Source organism: Schistocerca gregaria, chromosome 2 (assembly GCF_023897955.1).
Source record: "Schistocerca gregaria isolate iqSchGreg1 chromosome 2, iqSchGreg1.2, whole genome shotgun sequence".
Taxonomy (NCBI): domain Eukaryota; kingdom Metazoa; phylum Arthropoda; class Insecta; order Orthoptera; family Acrididae; genus Schistocerca; species Schistocerca gregaria.
The window spans coordinates 37,863,511-37,880,049 of record NC_064921.1 but is presented as its reverse complement, the minus strand read 5'-3'; the positions used below and the strand labels follow the sequence as shown (position 1 = coordinate 37,880,049).

The 16,539-nt window shown below is 44.2% G+C and overlaps 1 protein-coding gene across 11 annotated transcripts in view; it reads left to right on the top strand.

Annotated features, from left to right (window-relative positions):
• The window catches only part of LOC126336275 (diphthine methyltransferase), a 166,429-nt gene that overhangs the window by 49,535 nt on the left and 100,355 nt on the right, over window positions 1-16,539 (top strand). The window lies entirely within an intron of this gene.

Here is a 16,539-nt window from a genome sequence, read left to right as displayed (position 1 = left end):
CTCCCTGGAGCTTGGGTGACTTTCTGTAATCACTCTGTTTGGTTAACACACATCTGATCTTGTACACATTGTCAGGAGCTCTGCACCAAATAGGAAGTGCAAATTTCACATGTTTACTACTGCGTACATAAGAAATTTTTCAGGAATTTGGTATGATTTGATATTGATCAGGATGCGAAGTCTAGTACAGGTTTGACTTAGGTGACTTTTAACTTAGGGGAGTTCTGTACGAACTTTATGACAGAGGATCAGGTAGGGATTGTGCGTGGAGCTGTATGCTCTTTTCTCCGTGAGGTACTAGATGGATTAAACAAAAAGTTTTGAACACTAGGCATCTTTTATTTAATTTAACAAAGGCATTTGATTGTGTTGATCACAAAATATTGCTCCAGAAGTGGACCATTGTGCAATATGGGGAGGACCTCGCAGTTGGTTCACCTCTTACTTTAAGAACAAACAGAAAAATGTCGTTCTCTATGGTATGGGGGATGGGTGTGATGTGGGGCCCAGTTAAATGGGGGGAGGGGAGGAGCACCCCACAGATCAGTGCTGGGGCCATTCCTGTTCCTTATTTATATTAATGATATTCCTTCTAGGGTTACAGGTGATTCTAAAATCGTTCTGTTTGCTGATGATACTTGCTCGGTAGTAAAGGATGTTAGGTGCAATGTTGGCACTGTTTCAAATAGGCAGTTCAAGACATAAGTTTGTGGCTTGTGGAAAATAAACTAACACTAAGTCACATTAAGACTCAGTTTTTAGAGTTTATAACACAAAAAACTGACATTCTCATTACCCAGAAAGGGCATTTTATTAGTGAGACTGAACAGTTCAAATTTCTAGGTGCCCAGATACATAGTAAACTGTCACGGAAAGCTCATGTTCAGGATCTTGTTCGTAGACTTTTTGCTGCCATTTTTACTATTAGAACATTGTCTGAAGCAAGTGATAGTTCGACATGTAAAGTAGTCTACTTTGCATATTTTTATTTACTTATGATGTATGGCATTATATTTTGGAGTAACTCTTCCCATTCTCAAAGGATATTTTCTGCTCAGAAACAGGCTGTTCAGGCAATAACTGATGTAAATTTGCAACTTCTTTTCGACCTCTGTTCATTAGTCTGGATACATTGACATTGGCCTTATGGGAACAGGATATGATAATAGGTTGAATGCAATAACTATCCCCATTAAAATTCCACATAGAGATATATTTCGTAGTTAGCCATAAACGTGTACACAGCTTGAGTTACAGAACAGAACTAAAAACTAACATGGAGAGTTGGCAGAGCAATAAGAGTTATGGTGTTAATCGTGGTCAATATGTCCACTTGATGCCCACAACCCCCCTCCCCGCAGTACGGAGTACCACCTACGAGGCTAGAGTGGAGGTCATGCGGGCGTGTGTGTCGGTAGTAGTTGTGTGAAGGGGCAGGCGCATGACCGGGATTTCCATCTTGGTCGAGGCTGAGTGGTTGGCGGCAGGTCCACCTCATAGTCAATCAACCAGCAGGGTCGGACGATGCGTCAGCCTGAGAGCAGGCGTGTGGAATGGCCTGTGGTGTGGTGCAGGTGTGCCTGCCCCGAATGCAGATCGAGCCATCCGAGGAGCTGAACATGCGAATTTCTGATGGGCCCCAATAGTGGGACAGGGACAGGCTATGCACTACACTGACATTTAACTGCCTGTTGTTGGGCGGGGCCACAGTGTCTGTTAAGAGCACGTGCACATGGTCATCGAAGGTGATGATCGACACTTCGTCCATGCGGTGTGGTGGCACATTGCAGCACAGGTTAAACGTGGGAGAGCGAGTCTCTGCAGTCGGTGAAGTGGCGGTGAAACCCGCACAATGGGTGGATGACGACATGCCTAGAAAACCTGTGAATGGTGACAGCAAATCATTGGTTGGAGAAAACAGTGCCATGGGATGAGACAAAGTATTTTCAGGCTCTGCAGTGGAAAAGTCTTCAGAAGGGTCTGATTGAGATGGCCGAGGGGCGTCAGAGCCTACGAAACCTGGTTTGAGCCTGTGCAGTGAAACAGTTTGAGGACGATCTTTAACCATAACGTCTAACATTGTCTCACCCCACCAGAGTACTTTAAAGGGGCCAAGGTAGGGTGATTCCACGGATTATCTAATGGAATCATCCCTGAGCATAACGTGGGAGCAAGTGTTTAGTGCGGTTCTCATGTAAGTGTCTGGTGGGGAATGGCTGATAGGTGGGTGTAGCCGTGCATGTTTGAAGTGAGTGCACATGCGACTAATTAAATCTAGGGAGGGGGGAAAATCCTCAGGTGCTTGAGGCAGAATAAGTTCCCCTGATAGGACTGTGTTCCCCCAAAAATGAATTCAGAGATGGTTCCTTGTAAGTCTGGTTTAAAGGTCGAACGGAGACCTAGTAACAACCATGGAAGCGCCTTCGACCAGAGGCAGTCATGGCAGCTGAGGGCAGTTTTGAGGGTGCAGTGCCACCATTCAACTAACTCGTTGCTTTGCGGGTGGTAGGCTGTTGTATGATTTTTTTTAATGCTGCAGATGTTACGTGAAATGGTGAACAGGTCAGACTCAAATTGCCGACTTTTGTCAGTGGTGATGATGGTCGGGCAACCGAACATGGCAGTCCGTGATTAGACATAACCCTTGGCCTCAGTTTCAGTGGTGATGTTGGGTAAAGGAACAGCTTCTATCCAGCGAGACATTCAGTCAAGTGTGGAGAGAATATATATGTGGTCCTCTGATGGTGGTAGTTGGACTGATAAGGTCGATATGTACATGACGAAATCTTCCTTGCGGAATGGTGAACTTGCCTAGTGGAGGGGAGATGGAGTGGCAGATTTTGTTGCATTGACGGGAGACACAGCTGCATGCCCAGATCTGACAGTCCCTTTTACTATTTTTCCAAAAGAAACACTCGGGTACTAACCATGTGATGATGTGGACGCCAGGGTGAGTGAGGTTATGCAAGGCGTGGAAGACTTGCTGACGCAATGTGGGCGGGAGCAACGGCCGCAGGGAGCCAATAGAATAATCACACCACACCTCGTGCAAAATGCACTGGAACTAGGCTTTGGTAAACACAAAACATGTTTGAGAATCTGCAAGGAGAGCTTGAGATTCCTCGTCAGAGGCCTGGAGATGGGCCAGGTTGGATAAGTCGATGATGTGTGAGACAGCATTTATCTGCGAGAAGAAATCAGCGGGGATGTTTTCTGTGCCTTTGATGTAGCGAACATCTGTTGTGAATAGAGAAACTAAATCAAAGTGGCGGAAACGCCGAGGGGGCAGGTCCTTGGGAGGTTTGCAGAAAGCGTTCGCTAGTGGTTTGTGATCAGTAAGGATGAAGAAAGAACAGCCCTCGACATAGGGGTGAAAGTGTTTGACAGCTTCATAGACTGCCTGAAGTTCCCTATCAAAAGCGGGATATTTCTTCTGAGCTGTAGACAGTTTTTTAGAGAAGAAATGAAGGGGAGAAACCATGTTGCCTTTGCGTTGCTGTAGTACTGCCCCGACTGCAATGTCACTGCCATCCGTAGTGATGAACAACACAGCCGACGAGTCGGGCTGGGCGAGTGTCACGGCGTGAGCTAAGGAACCTTTTAGAGCCTCAAAGGCCTCTAGCATAGGTTCGGTCCAGCAAACTGGTTTAAGGCCTGAAGTCTGCTTGCCTGACAGCAAGTCTGGCAGTGGGGCCTGCACGGCAGCGGCAGAAGGCAGATGCCGACGGTAGTAATTTATTGTACCCAAGAAACGTCGGAGATCTTTGTAAGTAGGTGGGGGCGGCAGTGACGTAATGGCCTGCACGTGGGATTTGGAAGGCTGTATTCCGTCTGTGGAGATGGTGTAACCCAAAAATGTGACAGAAGACTGGCGCAATTGGAATTTGTTCTTGTTGACCTCGACGTCGTTGGAGTTCAAGGTCTGGAGGACCTTGGATAAATGATTTTCGTGTTCATCAGCCAAGTTTCTGAAAATGAGTATGTTGTCCAGATATGCACAGCAAAACTCGAACTTTCGTAAGATTGAGTCAATGAAATGTTGCCATGTTTGTGCCGCATTTTTCAGGCCAAAAGGCATGAAGTTGTATTGGAATAAACCGAGTGGTGTTATAATTTCTGTCTTTGGAATGTTGCTGCGGGAATCTGGTGATAGTCATGTTTACAGTCAGTAGTACTGAATATTGTGGCGCCCCATAACATATGAGTGAAATCGTTTATGTTCAGCACTGGGTAATTGTCCATGGCGGTACAAGCATTTAAGTGTCTGTAGTTGCTGCCATTTCGGAAAGAACCGTCGTGCTTGGTGATGAGGTGAATCGGTGAAGACCAGTTGCTGTCTGATGGTTGCGGGATACCTGCCTCCAAAAGTTTGTTAATTGCGACTTAATGGGGTTGAGGCGTCTAACCTTGTACCTAATAGGAGGGCTGGTAACTATCTTATGTGTCATTCCGTCAGTGACGGAAGAAACTGAGAACTGCACATGAGACTGAGCAACGTCCTGACATGAAGTTTTTGGATGAGTGGGCCACGACAAGGCGTAACCGTTACCGCGAGTGGGAAAAGGCAGCACGAAAATCACATGCCTATTACATGAGCACGGCGTGCATTTGTTTGGAGAGGTCAGTAGCGCACACAGCACGGAGCGGGTCAGGATGCACAGCGACTGTCTATTGTCAGCCTTCCCTTGGGTAACCAGCGCAGACGAGAGAGCCGTTGGCATAATGCGGGGAACACTGTCGGCCGCCAAGTCACACGGCTGGCTTGCAAGAGAGGGGGAATGTTTATCAACACACGGGGTGGCTGCCTGCGTGGTGGGCATGGTTGTATCACACGCACAACTCTCATTAGCAGCACTGTTTGAAACACGTGGCACTGAACGTGGCGAGTGTGTCAGGGATACAGTGTCTACCGGATGCGAATCGTCACACACAATGTTTTTGGAATAACCTGCTGAGTATCCAAGCTGGTGTCTGCTGGAGAAACACAATTAGGTGGCGGCACTGTGGACTGCAGTTTCAGCAGCGAGGTACGAGCTCCGACGAGCTCATTGTAAGTGTGTGCTATTCATTATCTCAGCTCGTTTTCCCGGTGGAGTTGTGTCGCCGAGTCGTATTCTGACAGTAGGTTAGTGACACAGGTTACAGTGTTGTCCACAAGGGTGGAGCACTCGCATACTAACTCACATATCGCAAGAGAAACAGAACTTGGAACATAAGTGCGGGAGCACAGTATCTGAATGTTAGTGGGATGATGGAGCACTGAGCTCTGAACCACATTCGGGGAGAGTTTGAAATGTGACAAAAAATCCATACCAGTGTCGGCAATGTAGAAAGTCCACGGAAAACACAGAGAAGGAGATAGGTACACCATAACTTTGACAGAGCCCAAGGTTTGTAATGTCGGTCTGTTGACATCTCGTAGAAGTGACTTCGTCGGTGAAAAGGCAGGAAGAGCCAACAGTGTGCGTACGGTAGACATGTCAGCTCCTGTGCCGACTAGGAAGACGAAGAGTGATGAAATGTGAATCACGTATAAACGACTGCTCGGCCAGGTAGATGACTGGACGGAGTGCAATGTGTGAGGACGCCTGTGAGGTTCCCCGCAGGACTCGGCGTCTTCTAGATCCTGCGGTCAGCGTTTGGATGCTGGCAAGGTAATCGACACTTCTTGGCATCACACCGAAAATCTTGTGGTACTGACAATACGAATGAGCCAGATGTGGTGATGGCGGTGACTGCGGCAGTGGAGGAGGCTTGTCCTCATTGATTTGTTACGGGATGTATACTGGCACGTACGGTGCTCGGGTGATTCTCGAGTGCTCGGACGGAGGAGAGAGCAAGTGCATACTGCGAGGTGATGTAGACGGTGCAGAGGTGGAGCGAGCTCTGCCTCTGCCCGCAGACGACCGGTAAATGGGAGCAGACGAGGGCCGATTGACTTAAAGGAGTGTGGTTAGCAGGTGAATCTGTAGTTCAGTAGGTAACGTGGCAGACCATACCACCCACAGAGTAATGTCCGGCATCATATGTTCCCTCACAAGTATTCGAAGGTGGTGCCAGAGTTGTGATGGAGTTTGGTTCCCCAGGTGCTTCTCGTACACGATCTTGAAGAATTCTTGTGGTCAGCAGTCGAGTCGAACCAGTATTGTTTTCTTTGCAAACTGGTACTTCGGTGGAAGTGGTGGCGAGAGGAATAGATCACAAATTAAGTCCAAGTGATCGTGGAGGTGTGTGATGAGACATAAGAATTTAGAGTTGTCGTCGGACACATGATGTAACTCGAACAGATGCTCCATAGGTGCAAACCGTGACACAGGGCTGTCATCGTATAAAGGGGGCAGCTTCGGCAGACGGCCAGGGGGGGGGGGGGGGGGGGGGCGCGCCTTCTGGTCCGTGGTAGGAGGGGCCATACTGCAGCCTGGTACCGTAGGTGTAGATGTGTTATTGGCAAGCACGTCCAAAGCAATGGCAGGTTGCATTGTCCTCGATGTGTCGCAAAAACACGATGCACCTGGCACGGTCGGTACTTTGGGAACGAGCGTTTGTGCAACACTGGACCGGTGGTTAGAGGTACATATTTGAAATTGGCCACCTCGGAAATGACACGGAAGGACAGCGCGGCAGACACAGGCGGAGCTGTGGGAGAGGCGAGTGGCTGCTGAGCAGTCAGAATCGGGTCCCACTGTGCATGTGGGTTGGTTTGGTACTTCGTGCGATAACAGTGTGAGTTTACTGTGCACATTGGGAACACACCCCACGTGGTCGGACTGTAAATTACTGGTGAAACTTGCTGATGATTGCATTGTTGTGGTAAAACGTTCCTGGAAGGCAAAGGGCTGTAAGATGTGCTCGAGCCCACGTGGTCGAAAAACTGAGCAACAGGTCTGGCGGGTGAGCAAGGGGAATTTGGTGCATGAAAATAACCATCGTTAGTTTGTCAGTAAGGCAAAACCGGAATAGGTTGTTAGTGGTTGATATCGTGCATTTTGCACAAATGGTGGTGTTGCACATGACGGTGACTGTAACCTACGTTGCGGCCCGTTGAGAGTCGAAGTATGTGTGCGAACGTAGATCAGTTGATCATTACACGATTGATCAGTAGTTACACAGTTCTGAAAATTATCCACTTCACATTTCACATGTTGGCGAGCACAGTTCGGTGACATGAAACCCGAGTCCGTTGCCTGAGTTAATGTTGTAGGACTCGACCATTGTAGAACAACAGAGTTCGAGGTTAACTTGGTTGAGATACAGAACAGAACTAAAAACTAACACGGAGGCTCGGCAGAGCAATAAGAGTCCAAAGATGGTGTTAATCGTGGTCGATATGATGTATCGATGCCACAGCCTCTCAATATGCATATTCGTTACTGTCATTTCTTGTTAACAGTATCAACTTATTGCCAGTAATTAGAAGCTTTCATTCAGTTAATACGAGGCGGAAATCCAATCTGCACTTAGATCGTATTTCCTTGCTTATTGTGCAGAAAGGCATGTAGTATTCTGCTGCATCCATTTTCAATAAACTACCACAAGAATTAAAAAATCTTAGCAGTAATCCACACGCTTTCAAATCTAAACTGAAGAGTATCCTCGTGTGTCAATCCTTCTACTCTGTCGAGCCATTCCTTTTTTGATTGTGTTTACCTAAAGTTATAGCTTGACATCTTTTTAGGATTCTTAATCATTTTGTTTTATCTATTATTACTTTTTGTTGTAAGTTCATGTACTGACACATTTCATGGCAATGGGGATTTGCTCCTCAATTTGGTCCTAGTGAACTAGATGCATAAAATAAGAAATAAAATATAAAAAGAAAGTTGAATTGAGCTCATTTTCTTTTAATCTTGCATGTGGTTATCAATTTCTACACAATACCATCCTCAGGTAGCAAATTGTCTGTCTCTGACTTTTATAACCAATTTAATAACAAAGACAGCTCTTTATTAGCAGTGGCAGTGAAAAGATGTATATATAGAAGATATGGGGTGGTCTGCCCACCCGTAAAAAAAAAGAACAACAATTAGAAATATGTCTGCTCTTGTTGGAGCACCATTCCAAATATGCTATAAAAATATTGGCACTACTGCTATGTCTTTTTGATGGTAGTGCCCGTCTTAAAGTAGAGAGAGGCTGTACAGACTGTACAAGGTTTAAAAAAATACCCAAACATTTTTGTGACAATGTGTCCTAGTGAAGTGCTGTTGGCAGCAGTAAATATGTCACAGCATTTCAAGTAAATACAGTGTTTTACATTAGTGTTATCTCATTTTGTTTCCAAGTTAGTGTTATTTAAGTTACAGGTTGCAAAGTGTTCCAAATTATTTTTATAATGGCTGATTTATATGACCAAAAATACAACATGGAATTCTGTGCGAAAGCAGGGAAGATCTTCAGATATTATGCTTTAGTATTAATTTCAAATGTTAATATAGTTCTCCTTATTCGAAAGTGATTCTCAATCAGCTGAAGATTACTCTCTAGCAGGAAGATTCTAGATGTTAAAGATGACCCTCACATTTCGAAAATCGACGTCCGTGTGAGTGCCAACTGTCAGAGAACTTGTAGAACAAAGTGAAAACTCAACTGGATCCTATCATGATATTTTAACAAAAATAATAAATTTACATCAAACTGTGGGAAAGTAAGTTCCTCATATTGAAGACTGGAGAGGAAGAGGAACAGTGAGTGAGTGATTACAATGAACTCCTTGAACAAGCTGACTACAAGGAAATACTCAGGCAAAGGACCATAACAAAAAACGTGTTTCGGATTGTCACACATTCTCCAAGTCAATAGAAAGCACAAGTCTCAACCCAATTGCAAGATGATGCTCAAGTGTTTTCAAATAGAAAAAAATTATTTAAAAATTGTTTTTATGTTTAAAACAGACTGTGTGTCAGTAGCAGCCTACATGATGAGCAGGTGGAACCTAGTTCCTGGTGCCACCATAAGTTAAGTGTAAGTTTACAGGAAAATGGGAGCATCTATAGAAAAGTCCCAGAACTGCTCTCATTACTAAAAGGTCACACTGCCCACATAGTCCCTAGGATGGAAGGGGGAGGTGTGTTTATAGCGATAAAAACTGCAATAGTATCGAAGGAAACTGACGGAGACCTGAAATGTGAAATAATTTGGGTGAATGTCATGGTTAAAGCAGGCTCAAACATGGTAATTGGATGTCTCTATAGGTCCCCTGGCTCAACAGTAGCTGTGGCAGAACACGTGAAGGAAAATTTGGAAAATATTTCAAGTAGATTTCCCCAACATGTTATAGGTCTGGGTGGAGATTTTAATTTGCCGGATGTAGACTGGGAGACTCAAACTTTCATAACGGGTGGCAGAAACAAAGTATCCAGTGAAATTGTTTAAGTGCATTATCTGCAAACTACCTCGAGCAGTTAAACAGAGAACCGACTTGTGGGGATAACATATTAGGCCTTCTACTGACAAACAGACCCGAACAATTTGAAACAGTTAACACAGAACAGGGAATCAGCAATCATAAAGCGGTTACAGCATCGGTGATATCAGCCGTAAATAGAAATATTAAAAAAACTAGGAAGATTTTTCTGTTTACCAAAAGTGACAAAAAGCAGATTTCAGCGTACTTGACGGCTCAACACAAAAGTTTTATCTCAAGTGCAGATGGAGTTAAGGATCAGTGGTCAAAGTTCAAAACAAACGTACAATATGCAGTAAACGAGTATGTGCCAAGCAAACTCGTAAGAGATGGAAAAGAGCCACTGTGATACAACAACCGAGTTAGAGAACTGCTACGGAAGCAAAGGGAACATCACAGCAAACATAAACATAGCCAAAGCCTTGCAGGCAAACAAAAATTACACGAAGTGAAATGTAGAGTGAGGAGGGCTATGTGAGAGGCGTTCAACGAATTCAAAAATAAAGTTCTATGTACTGACTTTGCAGAAAATCCTAAAAAATTTTGGTCTCATGTGAAAGTGGTAGGTCGATCAAAACAAAATGTCCAGACACTCTGTGACCAAAATGGTACAGAAACAAAGGATGACAGACTAATGGCCAAAACACTAAATGTCTTTTTCCAAAGCTGTTTCACAGAGGAAGACTGCACTGAGTTCCTTCTGTTACGTCCAATGGCCACTTGTTACGACTTCTGGAATACTTGTTAGCAGCAGACACAGTGGGTGCACCAAAGACTGAGACAGCATGGATTTTTACAATCATTTATTGAACGTCCTGATCTCAATAGGCCACCAGTGCTCCACTGAAGTCAGGATGCTCTGTGGTCGAGATGAACTCGTCTCCGCTCGGCAGCCCAATACGGCACCCCCACAGAGCCGCGTTGCCGGGAGGTCAGCTGCCACCACCTGCTGCACCAGCGTCTGCGAAGCCGACAGTTCAATGTCCGCGAGCTCCCGTCATGGACGGACCACGCGCCGTGCGGCTGGGTTGCCGCTAAGTCTGGGCGTTAGTCCCGGCGGCGCCTTTGACCGAGACTGCGCTGCAGCCGGTCCTGCGAAAAGTTCTCACTGTAGTTAGTCAGCCGTGGTGCCGACTGGACTTGGGTCGACCCCCAGAGCTGAAGTAGACATCTGATGGTGAACGGATGACTCCTGCGAGCTGGAACAGACTTCCGGAATCGTCACCTACGGAGATTGAACATTTGGACCGTGTCCGTCCTCAGATCTGAACTGCTTCGTAATGGCTTCTGTCCATTTCTGCCTGCGCTCAACTATTTATATCCGGCAGGAGGATGTTTTTTACCATCGGTGGCAGCTTCTTGTTATTACTCCCGCAGTATATTACAGTGTAACTTAGTGTGCTGGCCTCACTTCCCTTACTCAGCACTCTCCAGGCTTTGCTCAGCACTCGGTCTGTGTGTGTCCCTGCGTCAGCCGGTTGGTAGACTGTAACTGTCAGCAAGGCTATCTGTGCCCCACATACTTTGCAATGCCATGATCGCCAGCTGCCTGTGTTTTGCTATTGTCCACTGCGTGAAGCAATGCTTACTACATGTAGCTGCAACACTTCTCTAGATTGTGGCACAGATGACAAAATGGTAGATATCAAAATAGATGACAGAGGGATAGAAAAACAATTAAAATTGCTCAAAAGAGGAAAGGTTGCTGGACCAGATGGGATACCAGTTTGATTTTACACAGAGACTGCGAAGGAACTTGGCCCCCTTCTTGCAGCGGTGTACCGTAGGTCTCTAGAAGAATGTAGTGTTCCAAAAGATTGGAAAAAGGCTCAGGTCATCCCTGTTTCCAAGAAGGGACATTGAACTGATGTGTAGAACTATAGACCTATATCTCTAACATCGATCAGTTTTAGAATTTTAGAACATGTATTATGTTCGAGTATAATGACTTTTCTGAAGACTAGAAATCGACTCTGTAGGAATCAGCATGGGTTTCGAAAAAGATGATCATGTGAAACCCAACTCACGCTATTTGTCCACAAGACTCAGAAGGCCATAGATAACAGAATGGAGCATGTCATTCTCAATGGAGAGAAGTCTTCCAAAGTAAGAGTGATTTCAGCTGTGCCACAGGGGAGTGTTGTAGGACCGTTGCTATTCACAATATACATAAATGACCTTCTGGATAACATCGGAAGTTCACTGAGGCTTTTTGCGGATGGTGATGTAGTATATCGAGAGGTTGTAACAATGGAAAATTGTACTCAAATGCAGGAGGATCTGCAGCGAATTGACACATGGTGCAGTGAAAATGACAATTAAACCTCAATGTAGACAAGTGTAATGTGCTGCGAATACATAGAAAGAAAGATCCCTTACATTTAGCTACAATATAGCAGGTCAGCAACTGGAAGCAGTTAATTCCATAAATTATCAGAGAATAGGCACTAAGAGTGGTTTAAAGTGGAATGACCATATAAAACTGTCAGTAAAGCAGATGCCAGACTGAGATTCATTGGAAGAATCCTAAGGAAATGCAGTCCGAAAACAAAGGAAATAGGTTACAATACACTTGTTCGCCCACTGCTTGAATACTGCTCACTGGTGTGGGATCCATACCAGATAGGGTTGATGGAGATTGAGGAGATCCAATAGAGAGAAGCGTGCTTTGTTACAGAATCATTTAGTAATCGCGAAAGCGTTACGGAAATGATAGATAAACTCCAATGGAAGAGTCTCCAAGAGAGATGCTCTGTAGCTTGGTATTGGCTTTTGTTGAAGTTTTGAGAACATACCTTCACCGAGGAGTCAGGCAGTGTATTGCTACCTCCTACGTATATCTTGCAAAGAGACCATGAGGATAAAATCAGAGAGATTAGAGCCCACACAGAGTCATACCGACAACCATTCTTTACACAAACAATACAAGACTGGAATAGAAGGGAGAACCGATAGAGGTACTCAAGGCACCCTCCGCCACACACTGTGAGGTGGCTTGAGGAGTATGGATGTAGATGTGGATGTAGAAAGACCTATTTGGTAATGTAATTGGCATGCAGGATTCAGTTATGTTTTCAGAGTTTGGTTTGATTATCCATTCATCAAGATGAAGCAGACAAGTGAGCACTTGTTACACGAGCAATGTCACAAGGGAGTAGGCACTGTTAATGAGCAACAGGTGATCTTGCTTGTTTGCGAGGATTACATACTGTAAGCCACCACGAAACTGAAGGGGGTGGTCTGCCGGGTAGGGACTGAAGCAAATTTTCTATCAACATCAACATACATTCATACATACATAGTCTGTAAGACGATTGTGAAGTGTTTGTTGTTGTTGTTGTTGTTGTTGTTGTTGTGGTCTTCAGTCCTGAGACTGGTTTGATGCATCTCTCCATGCTACTCTATCCTCTGCGAGCTTATTCATCTCCCGGTACTTACTGCAACCTACATCCTTCTGAATCTGCTTAGTGTATTCATCTCTTGGTGTCCCTCTACGATTTTTACCCTCCACGTTGCCCTCCAATGCTAAATTTGTGATCACTTGATGCCTCAGAACTTGTCCTTACCCCAATCCATATTCACCTACTATGTTTCCTTCTCTTCCTTTTCCTGCTATTGAATTCCAGTCTCCCATGACTATTAAATTTTCGTCTCCCTTCACTATCTGAATAATTTCTCTTGTCTCATCATAAATTTCATAAATTTCTTCATCATCTGCAGAGCTAGTTGCCATATAAATTACTGTAGTCGGTATGGGCTTTGTGTCTATCTTGGCCAAAATAATGTGTTCACTATGCTGTTTGTAGTAGCTTATCTGCACTCCTATTTTTTTTATTCATTATTAAACCTACTCCTGTATTACCCCTATTTGATTTTGTATTTATAACCCTGTATTCCCCTGACCAAAAGTCTTGTTCCTCCTGCCACCAAACTTCGCTAATTCCCACTATATCGAACTTTAACCTATCCATTTCCCTTTTTAAATTTTCTAACCTACCTGACATCTGACATTCCACACTCCGATCCATAGAACACCAGTTTTCTTTCTCCTGTTAACGACGTCCTCTCGAGTATTCCACGCCCAGAGATCCGAATGGGGGACTATTTTACCTCCGGAATATTTTACCCAAGAGGACGACATCATCATTTAATCATACACTAAAGCTGCATGCCCTCGAGAAAAATTACGGCTGTAGCTTCCCCCTGCTATCAGCTGTTCGCAGTACCAGCACAGCAAGGCTGTTTTGGTTAGTGTTACAAGGGCAGATCAGTCAATCATCCAGACTGTTGCCCCTGCAACTACTGAAAAGGCTGCTGCCCCTCTTCAGGAACCACGCGTTTGTCTGGCCTCTCAACAGATACCCCTCCGTTGTGGTTGCACCTACGGTACCGCTATCTGTATTGCTGAGGCACGCAAGCCCCCCACCAAAGGCAAGGTCCATGGTTCATGGGAGGGTACATGGTGAAGTACATGGCGGTATTGTGGTAATTCAAAATGGGAGGATAGACTGGTTAAATCCCCATTTGCAAGCTGTCTAATCTTGGCTCCACAACACCTAGTAGAGTGGTATGGCAGTCCTTAAAACTTTGTAAACAGGGATAATTGGTGTCTGTCCTAAATAATTTGTGAATTTAGGTTTCTCAGCACTTCCGTGATACCCTCCAGTGAGCCAAACCAAACTGTGACCATTGGTAATGCCCTTTGTTCGGTGTCCACAGCTAAACCTGTCTGGTGTTTGTCCACACACATAATTAATATTCTAAGATGAAATGCACTAGCCTTTGTAGTCTGGCTACACCTCCCTAGTATCCTGCCAATGAGTCAATGTCTACCATCTCCTTGCCTACTACTGAACCTATGTGATCATTCTACTGTTTTTCTTATCCCAAAAAATTGTTACCCTAAGGTTCCTGTGTTAGCTGATCCCAGTTGCTACTCTTTGATGTTGTAGTAATAGCATACTAATTTTCTGTGTTTTGTTAAGTGCACAGTTTTACATGTCTGTACATGAAAGCAAGTTGCCAATATTTGCACCACTTTGAAATATGTTGAAGATGTTACTGCATATTTATGTACCCTTCTAGTCTAGTACTTCATTAAAGATAACTGTACCATCTGCTAAAAGTCTGAGGTTATTGCTAGTATTGTCTGTCTGGTTGTTAGTATACACTATGAACAACAAGGATCCCAACGCATTTCCATGGGGCACTTCTGAAGTTACCTGTTCTTCTGCTGATAACTCTCCGTTCTGAGAAGGGTAAACCAATCACAAATCATGTCCGATATCTTAAATAATCGTACTTTTGCTAATAATCATCTGTCCAGTACTGAGCAAAATACTTTCTGTAAGTCATAAAATAATGCATCCACCTGATTTGGTATATTTCAGACTACATCACAGATTGATACTAAAGCAATGTTTTTGCAACTTATCTAAGATTAAAACAATTGGTATTTAGGCAGGGTACTGTACTGTGTAACCCAAACTGGTGATGACAGCCACCACATAACAGATGAATTGTGTCTTACCATTCTGCTAAATTGCTATTTCTACTGCCATGCAGCCCATTCACAGTCCCCACAGCAAAAAATGTGTCACTGATTGACAGTGAACTAAGTTTCTTATTACTCCACATCTTATAGACAGTAATGTTTTTATGGGTGTTTTTGCAAGAGACATGCACTATGATAATGATGGAGTCAGCGTTTGTTATGAACCACCCTGCCTCCCATACTCTTGCAAGTACTAAGCTTAAATTTGGTAAAATCAGCTACTAATACAGAACACTTAAAGACTATATGGTAGGAAGTGATACTATGTTTTCCTAGAGACGTACATTCTTTGTATATACTGTTATTCAAATTTTCAGTTAATTTGATAGTAGCTGATTGTTACGGAGTGTTTGTGGCTCCTGCACTGGGCCGCTTGCATTCTGTATGGTGTGCCCGAGTCTGTTCCGCAGCTGTTAACTCATTCCACAGTTTGGAAGCTTGATAAAGGTTTTAATGTATTATAGTACCCACCTATTTGTACAAACTATCTCCCAATAAGAGCTGAATTAGAATCACTCTATACGGCTGACAGATGTATCAATGGCTGTTGCGTAATGTACGTGATTCTTTTCTTGAGGGAGGTCCTCACTGACAGTAGGGTTACTAGAGGTGGAGCATGAGCTCACATCAGGGAAAGACATCAAAGGAATCATCCTGGCATTTAGTGAATCCACAGAAAACCTAAATCTGGATGGCTGAACAAGTATTAGAACTTGCATATCCTGAATGCAAGTCCAGTCTCTTACCACTGCGCTGTGTTGCTCATTGGGATATAAGTCCTATAAGAACCAGCTTACAAGACTCTGTGGTTTGTGAAGGGTTGTGCTGTTGTGTAGTAGCATATGTAATTGTTATTTAGTATAGTTTAAATAGGTTAGTAACCAGTAATATGCTGTTATGTCCATCTAAAAAGAATTGATATGACTCAGTGTTTTGCTGAGTTGTTCAGTAATTGGACACTTAATTATAACTACGAGCCGTGCAGGTTAGCCATGCAATCTGAGACACCTCGCAACGGTTCCCACGGCTCCCTTCCTGTCGGAGGTGCGAGTCCTCCTCGGGCACGGATGTGTGTGTTGCCCTTAGCGCAAGTTAATTTAAGTTAGGTTAAGTAGTGTGTAAGCTTTGCGACTGATGACCTGATCAGTTTGGCCCCATAGAACTTACCACAAATTTCCTTTATAACTATGATATTAAATGTTTAATGTTAGATATGTAGAATCATGTATGTTGTTGTTGTGGTCTTCAGTCCTGAGACTGGTTTGATGCAGCTCTCCATGCTACCCTATCATGTGCAAGCTTCTTCATCTCCCAGTACCTACTGCACCCTACATCCTTCTGAATCTGCTTAGTGTATGCATCTCTTGGTCTCCCTCTACGATTTTTTACCCTCCACACTGCCCTCCAATACTAAATTGGTGATCCCTCGATGTCTCAGAACATGTCCTACCAACTGATCCCTTCTTCTAGTCAAGTTGTGCCACAAGCTCCTCTTCTCCCCAATTCTATTCAATACCTCCTCATTAGTTATGTGATCAACCCATCTAATCTTCAGCATTCTTTTGTAGCACCACATTTCGAA